Source organism: Trichechus manatus, unplaced genomic scaffold (assembly GCF_000243295.1).
Source record: "Trichechus manatus latirostris isolate Lorelei unplaced genomic scaffold, TriManLat1.0 scaffold00012, whole genome shotgun sequence".
Lineage (NCBI taxonomy): Eukaryota > Metazoa > Chordata > Mammalia > Sirenia > Trichechidae > Trichechus > Trichechus manatus.
The window spans coordinates 23,105,510-23,121,392 of NW_004443948.1; the positions used below are offsets into that span (position 1 = coordinate 23,105,510).

At 37.6% G+C, this 15,883-nt stretch overlaps 1 protein-coding gene across 1 annotated transcript in view; it reads left to right on the top strand.

Annotated features, from left to right (window-relative positions):
• Positions 1 to 15,883, top strand: part of NCAM2 (neural cell adhesion molecule 2) — a 289,809-nt gene that overhangs the window by 17,298 nt on the left and 256,628 nt on the right. The window lies entirely within an intron of this gene.

Sequence of the window (15,883 nt, forward strand, 5' to 3'; positions counted from 1 at the left end):
TGAGGATTTTTGTTTTCTTTATTTTGAGGTGTAATCCATACTGAAGGCTGTGGTCTTTGATCTTCATCAGTAAGTGCTTCAAGTCCTCTTCACTTTCAGCAAGCAAGGTACTGAAAGCTTAACTCCATCCATGTCATTAAGGTCGACTCTACTTTGAGGAGGCAGCTCGTCCCCAGTAGTCTTTTGAGTGCCTTCCAACCTGGGGGACTCATCGTCCGACACTATATCAGACAGTGTTCCACTGCTGTTCATAGGCTTTCACTGGCTAATCCTTTTCAGAAGTAGACTTCTGGGTCCTTCTTCCTAATCTGTCTTAGTTTGTAAGCTCAGCTGAAACCTGTCCACTGTGGGTGACCCTGCTTTGGTATCTGAATACCGGAGGCATAGCTTCCAGCATCACAGCAACATGCAAGCCCTTATAGTACGACAAACTGACAGACACGTAGGGGGATAATATATAGGAAGTGTAAAAGTACTCCCCGACTTCTGACAGGGTTCCGTTCTGAGGCTTCTATCATAAGTGAGTTCTGTTTTAAGTCGAATATGCCTTTTAAGTTTTTATTATTGCCTTTTATTACCAGTAACTTTATAAATCTGATCTTTATTTGTCTTTAGGGGTTGGAAACATTCCATATAAACACCAGCAAATTATGCACTGCAATATTGTATATAGTATATATTACTAATGATAATATGTACAAAAAACAAAAGAAACAGACGGTCATAAGTGTGGTTCATCGTAACTTGAATATGTCGTAAGTTGGGGCTACCTCTATAGACAAATATTTACCAAAAACTAAACCAAAGCAGTTGTCGCCAACTGTACTCCGACTCATGGAGAAGCCGTGTGTTTCAGGGTAGAACTGCATTCCCCTGGATTTTCAATGGCTGTGATCTTTCAGAAGTAGATCACCAGGACTTTCTTCACAGGTGTCTCTGGGTAGATTCTAACAGCCAACCTTTTGATTTGTAGCCAAGAGATTAACTATTTGCACCACCAAGAGATTAAACAAATATTTAAAAAAATTGCCATTGAGTGAATTCTGACTCGTGGTGACCCCTTGTGTTACAGAGTAGAACTGCTCCTTAGGGTTTTCTGGAGTGTAGTATTTAACGAAGCAGATCACCAGGTCTTTCTTCCCTAGCACTGATGGATGAGTTCAAACCGGCAACCTTTAGGTAAGTAGTAGAGTGCAAACTGTTTGTGCCATCCAAGAACATAGACAAATATTTAGTGGTTATTTAATATTAATATTAAGTAGGAGATGAAGCTATTGGAATTACCATGAAGAGAAAGAAACAGGTGAGTGAGTGAAGCTTTGCTAGTTAGAGTAGGAGAAAGGTTTAGAGTAAGATTAATTGTCCTCTGTTGATTTTTGTTGTTGTCGTTCTGTGCCATCGAGTCAATTCCCACTTATACTCTATAGGACAGAGTAGAACTACTCCAAAGGGTTTTCTAGACTGTAATCTTTATGGGAGCAGATCGCCAGTGGAGCACTGATGGGTTTGAATCGCTGACCTTTCGGTTAGCAGCTGAGTGCTTAACCATTGGGTGCCAGGGCTGTTTCTGTGGATTTTAGTCCCACTTATTTCAAAGGATAAACCCAGATGAACTATCAGCTAAGGTATCATAAATACCTAAATTAACACTTCATGCATAGAGTTAATTGAGAGATAAATCAGGGAATCTTAAATGAAATAAAGGAACCCCATAGGGCAAATACTTCCAAGGTTCAAGAACCAATGAAATAAGCTAACATTGGTGCAGGGAGTTGTTACATGAACTCAGTGTCCCAGAGAGTACATTAATGGTATTCTTAATAGAGAGAAAAAGTCTGGGAAGTAGAGGAAGAAATGATTTAAAATGCATAGATACGTTCCAGGCCATCTGAGAAAGAGAATTATACCTTGAAAAATATCATGAAATGCTATTAAATTTTTGTAGGGACCATATTATAGCCCATAAAGTTTAGCAGAGATTGAATCATTGCCGATTGAAATGTGTTCAGTGCTGTACTAGTCTTTTTTGAGGGTTTTAAGGAGGGCAGACATCCTTGGTCTAACCAGTTGATGAAGATTTATTTTATTTTTAAGATACATTGAGGAATCCGCCTTCGGGGTTGCTCACTGTATTACAGTTGGCTAGCAGTGGCTTTGGTACTGAGGCCCGGTCCAGATGTTGTGACCACAGTGGTACAGTTGCATGGTACTGTCAGTGACCATCAGAATAGCCTAAAAAGCACATATGTTTATAGGAGCCTTGTAACAAAGAATTGAGAATAAGACTTGGGTACCATTCAAGGAAAGTAGAGATAGATTCTATCTTGTACCTAAACATTACAGCAAGGGGAAATATGGAAAACACTGGTTCTAAATCATAGATGCATTTAAGAATCATCTGGAGAATGTTTTGCAATGCCTATGTGTTCCCTTTAAGATTCTGATTTATTTGCTCTGCAATGTAACTCAAGCATTGGGATATTTTAAAGGCTTCTGAGCTGATCTTTATATATACGTATATATATCTTTATGCAAGCAGATTGCCACGTCTTTCTCCCAGGAGTGGGTGGTGGGTTAAACCGCCAATCTTTTGGTTAGCAGCTAAGTGCTTAACCACTGTGCAACCGGGGCTCCGTCATATTATGTATAGTATGTTTACATATATACATGTATATATAAGCTCAACCACTAAAAATTTATATGCTTAATATAAAATTGGAATAAGTTCACCTTATATACATTTTTTATTGCAGTCTGATATATTTACAGATAAGTTTTTGCTTGAAATGTCTTCCTTTAGAAAAGAATGTCTGAAAAAAAACAGCTTACCGCAACCTCCAGATAAAACTGCCTATAAAGATGAGCTTATCTTGCAAAGTGTTATGCTAAAACGTTCTACACATTTCCTGCTGTGCTTTAAATATGTCCTGCTCACCACTCCATTGTCTGATTAAACTCCTCTCTCCTTGCTGTTGTTATTAGGTGCCATTGAGTCCATTCCGACTCACAGCAACCCTATGTATAACAGAATGAAACACTGCCCGGTCCTGTGCCAACCTCACAATCGTTGTTATGCTTGAGCCCGTTGTTGCAGCCACTGTGTCAATCCATCTCACTGAAGGTCTTCCTCTTTTTCACTGACCCTCTACTTTACCCAGCATGATGTCCTTCTCCAGGGACTGGTCCCTCCTGATAACATGTGCTTGCTTCTAAGGAGCATTCTTGCTGTACTTCTTCCAAGACAGATTTGTTCATTCATGGCAGTCCATGATGTCTTCAGTATTCTTTGCCAACACCATAATTCAAAGGTATCAGTTTTTCTTTGGTCTTCTTTATTCATTGTCCAGCTTTCGCATGCATATGAGGGGATTGAAAACACCATAGCTTGGGTCAGGCAGACCTTAGTGCTTGCAGCCAGGTTTGAGAACTCTTTAGTATCCATTACGAAGTGCTTGTGTTTGTCTGTGTACCCATACTACAGTGGGGACCAAATTTAGGTGGGGGAAAATTGTAGAAGGAGCACAGACTATCCTATTTCCTGCATCTCCTAAAAGCTTCAGCTCACCAGTCGAAATGATAGAATCCCTTCAATATGCAAGGAAACTTTTTCTTTCTCCCTAGAATAAAAATAGATAAATAAAATTGGTAGAAGGAATAGGAACACTAAAAACCATAGTGATTGGAAAGACTTAGTTAAATTTAGATTTGAAAAAGTGAAGTCAGATGAATATATAAACTACATGGATTCCAGTACCTCATGGTAAGCCCTCAAGCACCTTGCTGTTTTTTCTTCTTAAAAGAATATGAAATTTTGTTAAGAACTATAAGAGGTTTTCAGGAAAAAAAAATAACCTATGTCATTTTAATTTTAAATTGAAGTTAGCAGGTACTGTCCGTATTAAATGGAAACACTATACATAAACGAAAAAAACAAGAACATGCTGTTTCATGAGAGTAGGTGTCCAGATCCCTTAACTTCATAGAATATATCTTTTCCAAATTTCTGTATTGTATAGAATCGATGACAAGCATTATGACTCTTTAGTGACAGGCAGAGCAAGAAGAAACAGGAAGACAAACTTCTTTAAATCACTACAGACCATCAATTGCTCATATGCAAGTTCAAGTTGAAGGTGAAGAGAATTAAAACAAGTCCATGAGAGCCAAAGTATGACCTTCAGTATATCCCACCTGAATTTAGAGACCATCTCAAGAATAGATTTGACACATTGAACAGTAATGACCTAAGACCAGACGAGTTGTGGAATGACATCAAGGACATCATACATGAAGAAAGCTGAAGGGCATTAAAAAGACAGGAAAGAAAGAAAAGACCATAATGGATGTCGGAAGAGATTCTGAAACTTGCTCATGAAAGTAGAGTAGCTAAAGCAAATGGAAGAAATGATGAAGTAAGAGAGCTGAACAGAAGATTTCAAAGTAAAGTATGCCTGCTTTAAAATCAGGAAAGGTGTGCATCAGGGTTGTATCCTTTCACCATACTTATTCAATCTGTATAATGAGCAAATAATCTGAGAAGATGGACTGTATGAAGAACTCGTCATCAGTACTGGAGGAAGACTCATTAACCACCTGCATTATGCAGATGACACAACCTTGCTTGCTGAAAGTGAAGAGGACTTGAAGCACTTACTGATGAAGAGCAAAGACTATAGCTTTCAGTATGGATTATACCTCAACATAAATTAAACAAAAATCCTCACAAGTGGACCAATAAGCAGTATCATGATAAATGGAGAACATATTGAAGTTGTCAAGGATTTCATTTTACTTGGATCCCACAATCACACCCATGAAAGCAGAAGTCGAGAAATCAAAGGATGTATTGCATTGAGCAAATCTGCAACAAAAGACCTTTTTAAAGTTTTTAAAAGCAAAGATGTTACATTGAGGATTAAAGTATGCCTGACCCAAAGACTAGTATTTTCAGTCACCTCATATGCATGCAAAAGCTGGACAATGAATAAGGAAAACTAAAGAAGAATTGATGCCTTTGAATTATGGTGTTGGCAAAAAATATTGAAAACACCATGGACTGCCAGAATAACAAACAAATTTGTCCTGGAAGAAGTACAGCCAGACTGCTTCTTAGAAATAAGGGTGGTGAAACTTCATCTCACATACTTTGGACATGTTATCAGGAGGGACCAATCACTGGAGATGGACATCATGCTTGGTAAAGTAGAGGGTCAGGGAAAAAGAGAAAGACCCTCAACGAGATGAATTGACACAATGGCTGCAACAATGGTCTCAAACATAGCAATGATTGTGAGTATGATGCAGGACTGGGCAGTATTTTGTTCTGTAGTACATTGGGTCACTATGAGTTAGAACTGACTCAATGGCACCTAATAACAACCTTTCCCAACTTATACCTTACCAAAACTAATCTCTCTCGTTTGCTTCACTCATACATTTTATATCTAGAGCTTTATCAGTTTCCAGAACTACCTTAGGAAATATTCTTATAATATACATAGACAATAGTAAACATATTACAAACAAGCACAATCAAACGAATAAGTAAATATATATCCAGAAAGTAAGGAAATGTCTTTCAGGATGCTCTTATATTGGCTACCATTTTGTTCCACTACTTCTTTCCTTCATTGTCCTAGGTAAGTTGAGTGCTGAATCTCCAACCCTCTTCACAAACTACAGTGCTGCCAACATGTTCAGGGCAGACACAGTAATGAGTAGCTATGGTGAGTAGGGTGGGTGCTGCTTTAATTTGATTAATTTGATGGAAGCCACAGGAATCAGCCATTCCTTCACCATGAAGAAGATTTCACTCACGGAAGAGATGCCTGGATCTTAAGTAGCACCCTATCTTTCCCTTCAGTAAATGCTCACAGTATTACTTATAAAACTCTCTGTGCTGAAGTCAACTTCATTAAAAACAGCATTGAATGCATTCGATAATTGTAACATATGATGACTGTATTGAAGTAAACAATGTATTGCACAGAATTACATTGTTTTGTGTTTGTTTATTTTTTATATTAATCTTGTTTGTGACCGTTGTATAAAAAATATTGTAAGTCACTGAGGACAGGGATTCCATGACGAATGAGTGAAAACCACAAAGAACTAGATATTCACATATTACATAATATGTCAAATTAGATTGTTGCACAATTCAGGTAGCTTCTCCAGAGAATTGAAGGATATTAATATAATGGATAAATGAGGAAAAAGAAATACGTTTTGAATTAAATGGTAAACTCTTATCCTAGAAGTTAGAATGTCTGGCTTTATTTTTCTACAATAATAAGTGCCCTATAGCATAGAATGGAAGTTATTGACAAAGAATTGTAAGGTCCTGACTCGTAGGGACTATTAAATGTTTTCATGTGAAACAACTAGCTTCAGGAAGTACTTATGCTGAATGACTCTAACCAAATGTTGAGAATTTTAGTGACAACTCTGAGAATATTATTCTTACTGTTCCACGATGATCCACTCCCCCCCACTTCCTGGCCTCCTCACTGGAAGTGCTGTGTATTTCTTTAAGGTGTATATATAGTTATTCACATATATTCTCGAAGACACAAAAATTTGGGCCTAGAAAAATTACTACCAGGAAGAAGCTAGTTTTCTAAATTGGATATTGAAGCTGGAATAATCGACATCCAGGAGAGGCAGGACGTAGAACAGTATGTCCTTCTTCTTCCAGGGGTCTTTCTGAACCTGAATCTGGCCAGATTCTAGTACAAGCCCCCAGAGAAGCCGTTACTTTTTAGATCAATTGCCCTCAACACTGATTGCACTTTAGAAGTACCTGGAAAGTTTTGGGGAGGAAAGAAATGCTAATGTCTGGACCCTGTCCAAACCAATTAAATCAGAATCTTTAAGAGTTGGAGCCTGGGTATCCCCCACCCCCAGTGATTTTAATCTGCAGCCAGAATGCAGACTTCTGCTCAGGTCAAGTGATATTTCTTCCTCAGTTGGGCTTCAGTTTCACAGGTCTGGAAGTTCAGTCTTGTAAGATTTGTGAGTTGGTGTAAATCAGGAGGAAGACTTTCTTTAATTAGCGTACAAACCACAATGCCAATGCATTAATATCACAAATGATATATAACCAGCATGCAATCCAGAGTAATTGTTTCTTTCTTTCTTTTGACATACGCATAATGTTTTCGCTGTTGTTGGCTGTGCACGAGAAGTTGCTTTATCATCCAGACAAGTAATGGCATAAAACTCCAGTGGCCAGATGTGCTCTCTCTTCAGTGAGTTTGTCAGGACCAGACATGAAGGACATCTCTTTTCTTGGAATCAAATTGCCAGTGGTTGCCCCTTTAATTAGGTACTTAAATGTTCCTACAGCTCCCCTCTAGAAAAGAAAAAAATCATGTTGCAAATGTCAGCACTTATCAATTATTTGCTTATGTTATACTGTTCTGTTTCAGGTACATTTTTGCTATGAAATCCTCACTCACATCCTTCCTTTCTCTTTTGAGAGAGGGAGGGGAGGGAAGTGAGCGAAGTTAGTTGGATGGTGTATGAGAAGTAGGTAAATAGGAAGATGAGTAGATAGGGAAATGCTAGATGGTATGTGAGAAACAGAAAGTTAAGTAGGTAGATAGGTGATAGATGAGATATAGTAAATAGATGGTAGATGTGATGGTTTTAAATATGTCCACAAATTCTTCGACAGCTCTCCTCTCATATGGTAGAGCCTCATTTCTTCCCTCTGAGTTCAGAAGTACTTAGTGACTCACTTCTAACAAATAGAATAAAGCAGAAATGATAATGTGCTGCTTTAGAGACTAGGCAATAAAAGGCACTGTGGCTTCCTACTCACTTGTTCTCTCTTAGATCCCTCACCTTGGGGATAATGAGCTCCCATGCGTGACATGAGGACTCTCAGGCAACCTATGGAGAAGTTCATGTAGCAAGGAACTGAGGTTTCCTGCCAACAGCCATGTGAGTGAGCTATCTTGTCAGTGAACTGTTCAGCTGACATCCTGACTGTGACCACGTAAAAGACCCTGGCTGGACCCGCCAGCTAAACTGTGAGACAGATCTTTGTTGTTTTAAGCTACTATGTTTGGGGTCGTTTGATAACACAGCAATAAATAACACAGTAGGTGGGTAATAGATGGATGATAGATCAGAGACAGGTAGAACTACAGAAAGCAAGATCTGTATATAGGTATATATGTTATTAAAGGAATAGAATTGTAAATATGCAAACATACGTAAATGGTTTACACCTCAACATAAAGAAAACAAAAATCCTCACAACTGGGCCAATAAGCAACATCATGATAAACGGAGAAAAGATTGAGGTTGTCAAGGATTTCATTTTACTTGGATCCACAATCAACACCCATGGAAGCAGCAGTCAAGAAATCAAAAGACACATTACATTGGGCAAATCTACTGCAAAAGACCTCTTTAAAGCGTTGAGAAGCAAAGATGTCACCTTGAAGACTAAGGTGTGCCATGGTATTTTCAGTTGCATCATATGCATGCAAAAGCTGGACAATGAATAAGAAAGACCGAAGAATTGACGCCTTTGAATTGTGGTGTTGGTGAAGAATATTGAATATACCATGGACTGCCAAAAGAACGAACATATCTGTGTTGGAAGAAGTACAACCAGAATGCTCCTTAGAAGCAAGGATGGCAAGACTACATCTTAGATATTTTGGACATGTTATCAGGAGGGATCAGTCCCTGAAGAAGGACATCATGCTTGGTATAGTACAGGATCATAGAAAAAGAGGAAGACCCTCAAGGAGATGGATTGACACAGTGGCTGCAACAGTGGGCTCAAGCATAACAACGATTGTGAGCATGACGCAGGCCTGGGCAGTGTTTCGTTTTGTGATGCATAGGGTTGCTATGAGTCGGAACCCACTCGACGACACCTTACAACAGCAAGAAACATGTAAAGATAGAGCTATAGCTGTTATTATTATATAAATTAATTTTTACCACAGTGCTTTTTTTTGGAATAACCAATTAGACGTAAATCTGCAAGATTCTTCTCTCATATTTCATTTTTACTATATTTGTTTTTGGATTTCTACTAATAATAACGTTGAGTGAAAATAACTAGTTAAGCCATGAAAAGTCATTTATGCAATGCAATATCCTTACTCAATGTTTGGTTCAAATTCTTATATTTCAAAAATGAATTTTCTAAACTTTTGTAGACGATCAATGTTGACTGATATTCCAAGCACATTTAGGAGCTTATAAATTTAGTGGCATCATTATTATCCCTCATTTAAGTTAATTCAGCTTATCTTTTGAATGTTAGCATTTCTGAGATTCAGTTGTCTTGTCCCTATAAATAATTTCTGCACCACATTCATGCTTGCTATATATAGTATTTGTTGGAGTGCCTACATGGTTATTCAAACGCAACAAGAGGTGCCTCAGAAGAAAAGCCTGGTAATCTGCTTCTGAAATATCACAGCCATGAAAACCTTTTGAAGTGCAGTTCTACTTTGCAACATATGAGGTCACCATGAGTCGGAATCCACTGGGCAACTGCTTTGGTTTTTGATATAGTATTTATTACGACCACCAATTTGGACATCAAACATACGCATTTGAATTTTACAGAATAGAAAGCTAGAAGTTATGACCTCAGTCCAAGTTTTTTGAGTTGAACAGATGCAAATTTTATTTATTGATGGGGAGACTAAAAACTCTAAGGCCATATTACTAGTATGTGGCCAATATCTGAACATTGTGCCCTCTTTCCATAGTGCTGTCTTTATATAAGAGATTAATATGTTAAAGGGCATTAATTAAACTGGGCGATTTTGTTTATGTCTAGGATAGTTCCATACAAATCTATTAAAGACAGGTGAAAATTCAGTATTAGAATTTAATTTAAAACTTTAATATCCATTTTATTCTGGAACATTCGCATTTCACTTACTATGCTTTAGAGGAATGAAAATCTATCTAAGTATTCCTGACATAATTGCTGTGAAAGTGAAATGTAACTACCCTGTAATTTATGATGAATTGCTTTTATCCCCTTAGGAACTGTGTGTTGAATGAAGTGAGTCACCATATAATCATATTGTTTATTGTAACTAATTCTTGGTCTATGTAGACCCATATCGTCTTGTAATTATAGTATGAAAGTATGAAAAAAGCACATTCGTTCTTATTCACACCTGCTTTCCTTGCATTGTCCAGTACATACTCCTTATGATTATATCATAGAAAGTGGGAACACATTTCATTCATCAAGAGGAGAAATTTCTCCTCCTGCTCATTGTAGCATAGTAGGCTTTCATTCCTTTCCTTTCTGCCACTATTTCATATGTGTGTGTATATATATGTATGTGTATGTGTGTGTGTATATATGTATGTGTATGTATATGTGTGTGTGTATATATATGTTTATATATAAATATATATATGTCATAGGTATATTTGGAGCCATGGTGGCACAGTGGTTAAGAGCTAAGGCTGCTAACCAAAAGGTTGGCAGTTTGAATCCACCAGCCACTCCTTGGAAACCCTATGGAGCAGTTCTACTCTATCCCGTAGGGTTGCTATGAGTCGGAATAGACTCAATGGCGATAGGTATATATATATTTAGTATAAGAGTTTAAATTGACTTTAATTCCGTGTAGTTGAGGGGAAGGAATATACCGAGGGGCTGACAGAATGAGGAGGAGAGACAGTTGTGTGTTTATATTTCTTCAAACTTTATTATTTAAATTACATAGACAAGTTCCTGTGTCTGAACTTTTTTTTTAATTTAGACATATATTTTTGCTTTATATATGTATATATATATATATGTATATACACACAAACACAACTTTTCCTCACTTATCAACTGTCTCCTTATCTAACATTTCACACTGGCAACAACAGTAAAATGTCTTCTATCCAACTATTTTGCACATTAATGATGTACATCTGGCAGTAATGAACACTGAGGTGGAAGGTTGAGAGTAACGCTCCCTGTGATGGTGAAAGTTATGTGTCAACTTGGTTGGGCCGTGATTCTCAGTGATTCAGCTGTTGTGTAATGATGTAATTTGGCAGTTATGAAATGATGCAGTCATCCTCCATTTTGTGATCTGATGTGGTTATTCTCCATTTTTCCATAACATTGATTTCACATAATGACCTGGTCTGTATAAATCCTCAGGAAGAATGAGGCTAACTGGCCTGCTGATGTATATGCTTAGTTATTCTCTAATCTTTGACTTCTGTTTATAAAACAATAATCTTTCTTTAGACCACATGATTGTATAATGGTAACCTGTATTATGATCTCTAAGCTAGTTTCCTTTGCTTTCTGTCCATTTTATGAGGTAGTTGTTCATTTTTTTTTGTTTTAACCGTTTAAAGAACTTCACTTTGGTTATCATTCAGCAATTGAGTAACTTTACTTTTTCCCTTTATAAATCTTTCAGTTCTCTCCTTCTAAATGTTATTGACTCACAGGAGAAACTGTCATGTTTAAGAGTCCTTACTGTAGTATAAATATATATGGTCATTAGAATTTATGGGTTTCTTAATTTAGCAAAATATTTTTCTGTCAAATTTGAAATACATGACTTTGAATAACTTGCGTTTAATCTCGTAAAAGAGCATTTAGTCTGCTTGGGAAAGATGTTTGAGATAGCAAAATGAATGCCCAGGTATCTGCTAGGTTGGTTGACTATGTGGGTTAGAGAAATATCTTAAAGGTCAGATAATGCTAATTTGTGAGAAAGTCTATTTCCCTCTATCTTTCCAGCTCCCTTTTTGTTTGTCTTTCGAGTTTTGAAGTTAATAATAATATAAAAATGGATAAACTAGTGTTATCTAGAAAGTAAATTAAAAAAAAAATAAAAGATATAGATTTGCCTATATCTAACCCAAACCAAACTCATTGCTATTGAGTCAGTTCCGACTCATAGTGACCCTATAGGACAGAGTGGAACTGCCTTGTAGGGTTTCCAAGGATGTAAATCTTAAAGGAAGCAGACTTCCACATCGTTCTCTCGCAGAGCAGCTGGTGGGTTTGAACTGCCAAACTTTTTGTTTAGCGACCGAGGGCTTTCGCCACTGAGCCACCAGGGCCCCCCAAAAGACAAATTAGTGTAGCTACTCTTTAAGAACAGTTATCTTCAGTTATAGTAGAAGCATATTTTCAAGTCTCTGAAGTGGGGTGTCTTACAGTCAGTGTGCACTTTCAGTAAAGTAGTGTTTTCTTGGTTTCCTGATAAATTTTTGCTAAGATGATGACCTGCCTTACAATAAATAAATGGCTGTTTAGGATGAAAAAAATTGCGTACCTTATACTAGCATCCCATCAACAACCCCATAAAGACTTATATTTATTTATTAATTTTTGCCTATTTTTTTAGGACTACAGTTCAGTGTCCCTTCAAGAAACAAGAAATTTTCTGCAAATGAAATATTATAACATAACATATAAAATGTTAAAATTAATGAATGTATGTAATTGAAAATTTTTATCTTTTAAATCTATGATTTCTGCTAGTGGGTTAAACTGTAGTCTAGAATTGCATCTGATTTAGCACAAAGAAATATATTTAATGGTTTTAGAATAATGGATCAATTCTGAATGGTGTTTCACCAAGCGCACCATGCCTCTTTGGCTCCAGCATTTGAATGATTTTGAAAACCACTCCCCTTCGGCCCTCTTTTGTGCTGACTGATAATGTGCAGTAATAGGTTCAGATAGACTAATTTGTGCCTAAGTGATAGCTAATATATCTTCCTCCCAGGTAGTATTTAACTTGATTAAAATGGACAAGTCAACATAAGGCATTTTCAGATGGGAATTTCAAGCACCATTGAAGGCTAATTGGGCAAGACAAAGCTTACAAAGGGAAGAAAGTGTGGTTGGAATCACCAAAATTCTAAATGGATGCTAGGAAAAAATATATTTGCGTCAAATCTGTTACAAGAACTTTGATCCTGTTTAATGTGTGTTGATTACTTTAACTATGAGTAGTACTCCCATTACTCATTAGCAAATCAAAGGCATGCGACTGTGTGGATCATAACAAATTATGGGTAACATTGCAAACAATCGGAATTCCAGAACAGTTAATTGTGCTCATGAAAAACCTGTACTTAGACCAAGAGGAAGTCATTCAAACAGAACAAGGGGATACTGCATGGTTTTAAGTCAGGGTTTAAAGTCATGGTTTAAAGATGTGTGTCAGGGTTGTATCCTTTCACCATACTTACAGGTAAACATATTTCCGGTATTCCCGTTTTCAGCTATGATCCATCTGACATCAGCAACGACATCCCTCCGTCCACATCTTCTGAATCCAGCATGAATTTTGTGTAGTCCCCTGTCAATGTACTGCTGCAACCACTTTTGAATGATCTTCAGCAAAATTTGACTTCTGTGTGATATTAATGATATTATTCAATAATTTCTGCATTTGGTTGGATCACCTTTCATTGGAATAGGCATAAATATGGATCTCTTGCAGTCTGTTGGCCAGGTAGCTGTCTTCTACATTTCTTGGCATAGAAGAGTGAGCACTTTCAGCCCTGCATCCGTTTGTTGAAACATCTCAATTGCTATTTTGTAAATTCCTGGAGCCTTGTTTTGCACCAACACCTTCAGTGCAACTTGGACCTCCTCCTTCAGTACCGTCAGTTCCTAATCATATGCTGCCTCCTGAAATGGTTGAATGTCTACCAATTCTTTTTAGTACACTGACTCTGTGTATTTCTCCCATCTTCTTTTGGTGCTTCCTGAATTGTTTAGTATTTTCCCCGTGGAATCCTTCAATACTGCAACTCGAGGCTTGAATTTTTTTCACTTCTTTCAGCTTGAGAAATGTCGAGCATGTTCTTCCCTTTTAGTTTTCTAAGTCCAGGTCTTTGCATATTTCATTATAATACTGTACTTGGTCTTCTTGAGCCGCCGTTTGAAATCTTCTGTTCATCTCTTTTACTACATGATTTTTCCTTTCACTGTAGGTACTCTACGTTCCAGAGCAACTTTTCAGAGACTCTTGTGACATTCATTTTGATCTTTTCTTTCTTTCCTGTCTTTTTAATGACCTCTTGCTTTCTTTGTGTATGATGTTCTTGATTTCATTCCACGACTTGTGTGGTCTTTGGTCATCAGTGTTCAATGCATTAAATTTATTCCTGAGATGTTCTCTAAATTCAGGTGAGATATACTTAAGGTCGTACTTTGGCTCTTGTGGACTTGTTTTAATTTTCTTCAGTTTCAACTTGAACTTGCATATGAGCAGTTGACAATCTGTTCCACAGTTGGCCCTGGCTTTGTTCTGATTTATAATATTGAGCTTTTCTATTGTCTCGTTCCACACGTGTAGTCAATTTGATTCCTGTGTATTCTATCCAGTTAGGTGCATGTGTATACACCAGAAACCAACCCTGGTGCCCTCAAGTCAATTCCGACTCATAGTGACCCTATAGGACAGAGTAGAACTGCCCCGTAGGGTTTCCAAGGAGCGGCTGGTGGATTCAAAGTGCAAACCTTTTGCTTAGCAGCCATAGCTCTTAACCACTATACCACCAGGGCTTCCATGTATATAGTCACTGTCGTATGTTGTTGAAAAAAGGTATTTGCAATGAAGAAGTCGTTAGTTTTGCAGAATTGTATCATGTGATCTCCACTATCCTTTCTGTCACCAAGACCATACTTTCCAACTTCTTCTTCTTTGTTTCCAACTTTCACATATCAGTCGCGAGTAATTATTGTTGCAGCTTGATTGCGTGCTTGATCAATTTCGGACTGCAGAAGTTGCTAAAAATCTTCAATTTCTTCATCTTTGGCATTAGTAGTTGGTGTGTAAATTTGAATAATAGTGGTATTAATTGGTCTTTCTTGTAGGCATATGGATATTATCCTATTATTGACAGCCTTGTACTTCAGGGTAGATCTTGAAATATTCTTTTTGACAATGAATGAGATGCCATTCCTCTTCAATTTATCATTACCGGCATAGTAGATCATCTGATTGTCTGAATCAAAATGGCCAATACCAGTCCATTTAACCTCACTAATGCCTAGGTGTCATGGATTGAATTGTGTCCCCAAAAAATATGTGTGTTGATTTGGCTAGTCTGTGATTCCTTGTATTGGGTGATTTCCACCATTTTATCATCTGATGTGATTTTTCTATGTGTTGTAAATCCTATCACTGTGACATTAAGGAGATGGATTGGCAGCAGTTATGTTGATGAGATCTACAAAATTAGATTGTGCCTTGAGGCGATCTCTTTTGAAATATGGAAGAGAGAGGCGAGAAGAGAGACACGGGGACCTCATACCACCAAGAAAGCAGCACCGGGAGCAGAGCGCATCCTGTGGATCCGGGGTCCCTGTACGAAGAAGCTCCTAGTCCAGGGGAAGATTGATGACAAGGACCTTCCTCCAGAGCTGACAGAGAGAGAAAACCTTCCCCTGGAGCTGAAGCCCTGAATTTGGACTTCTAGCCTAGTAGACTGTGAGAAAATAAACTTCTGTTTGTTAAAGACATCCACTTGTGGTATTTCTGTTACAACAGAAGTAGATGACTAAGACACTAGGTTATCAATGTTTATGTGTTCCGTTTCATTTCTGATGACTTCCAATTTTCCTAAATTCATACTTCGTACATTCCACTTTCCTATTATTAATGGATGTTTGCAGCTATTTCTTCCCATTTTGAGTCGTGCCACATGAGAAAAATGAAGCTCCCGAAAACTTGGCTCCATCCACATCATCAAGGTTAACTCTAGTTTGAGGAGGCAGCTCTTTCCCAGCTGAAGGGCTCATTTTCTGGCACTGAGTCAGACAATTTTCCGCTGCTATTCGTAGGGTTTTCACCAGCTAAATTTTTCAGAAGTAGACTGCCAGGTTCTTCTCCCTATTCTGCTT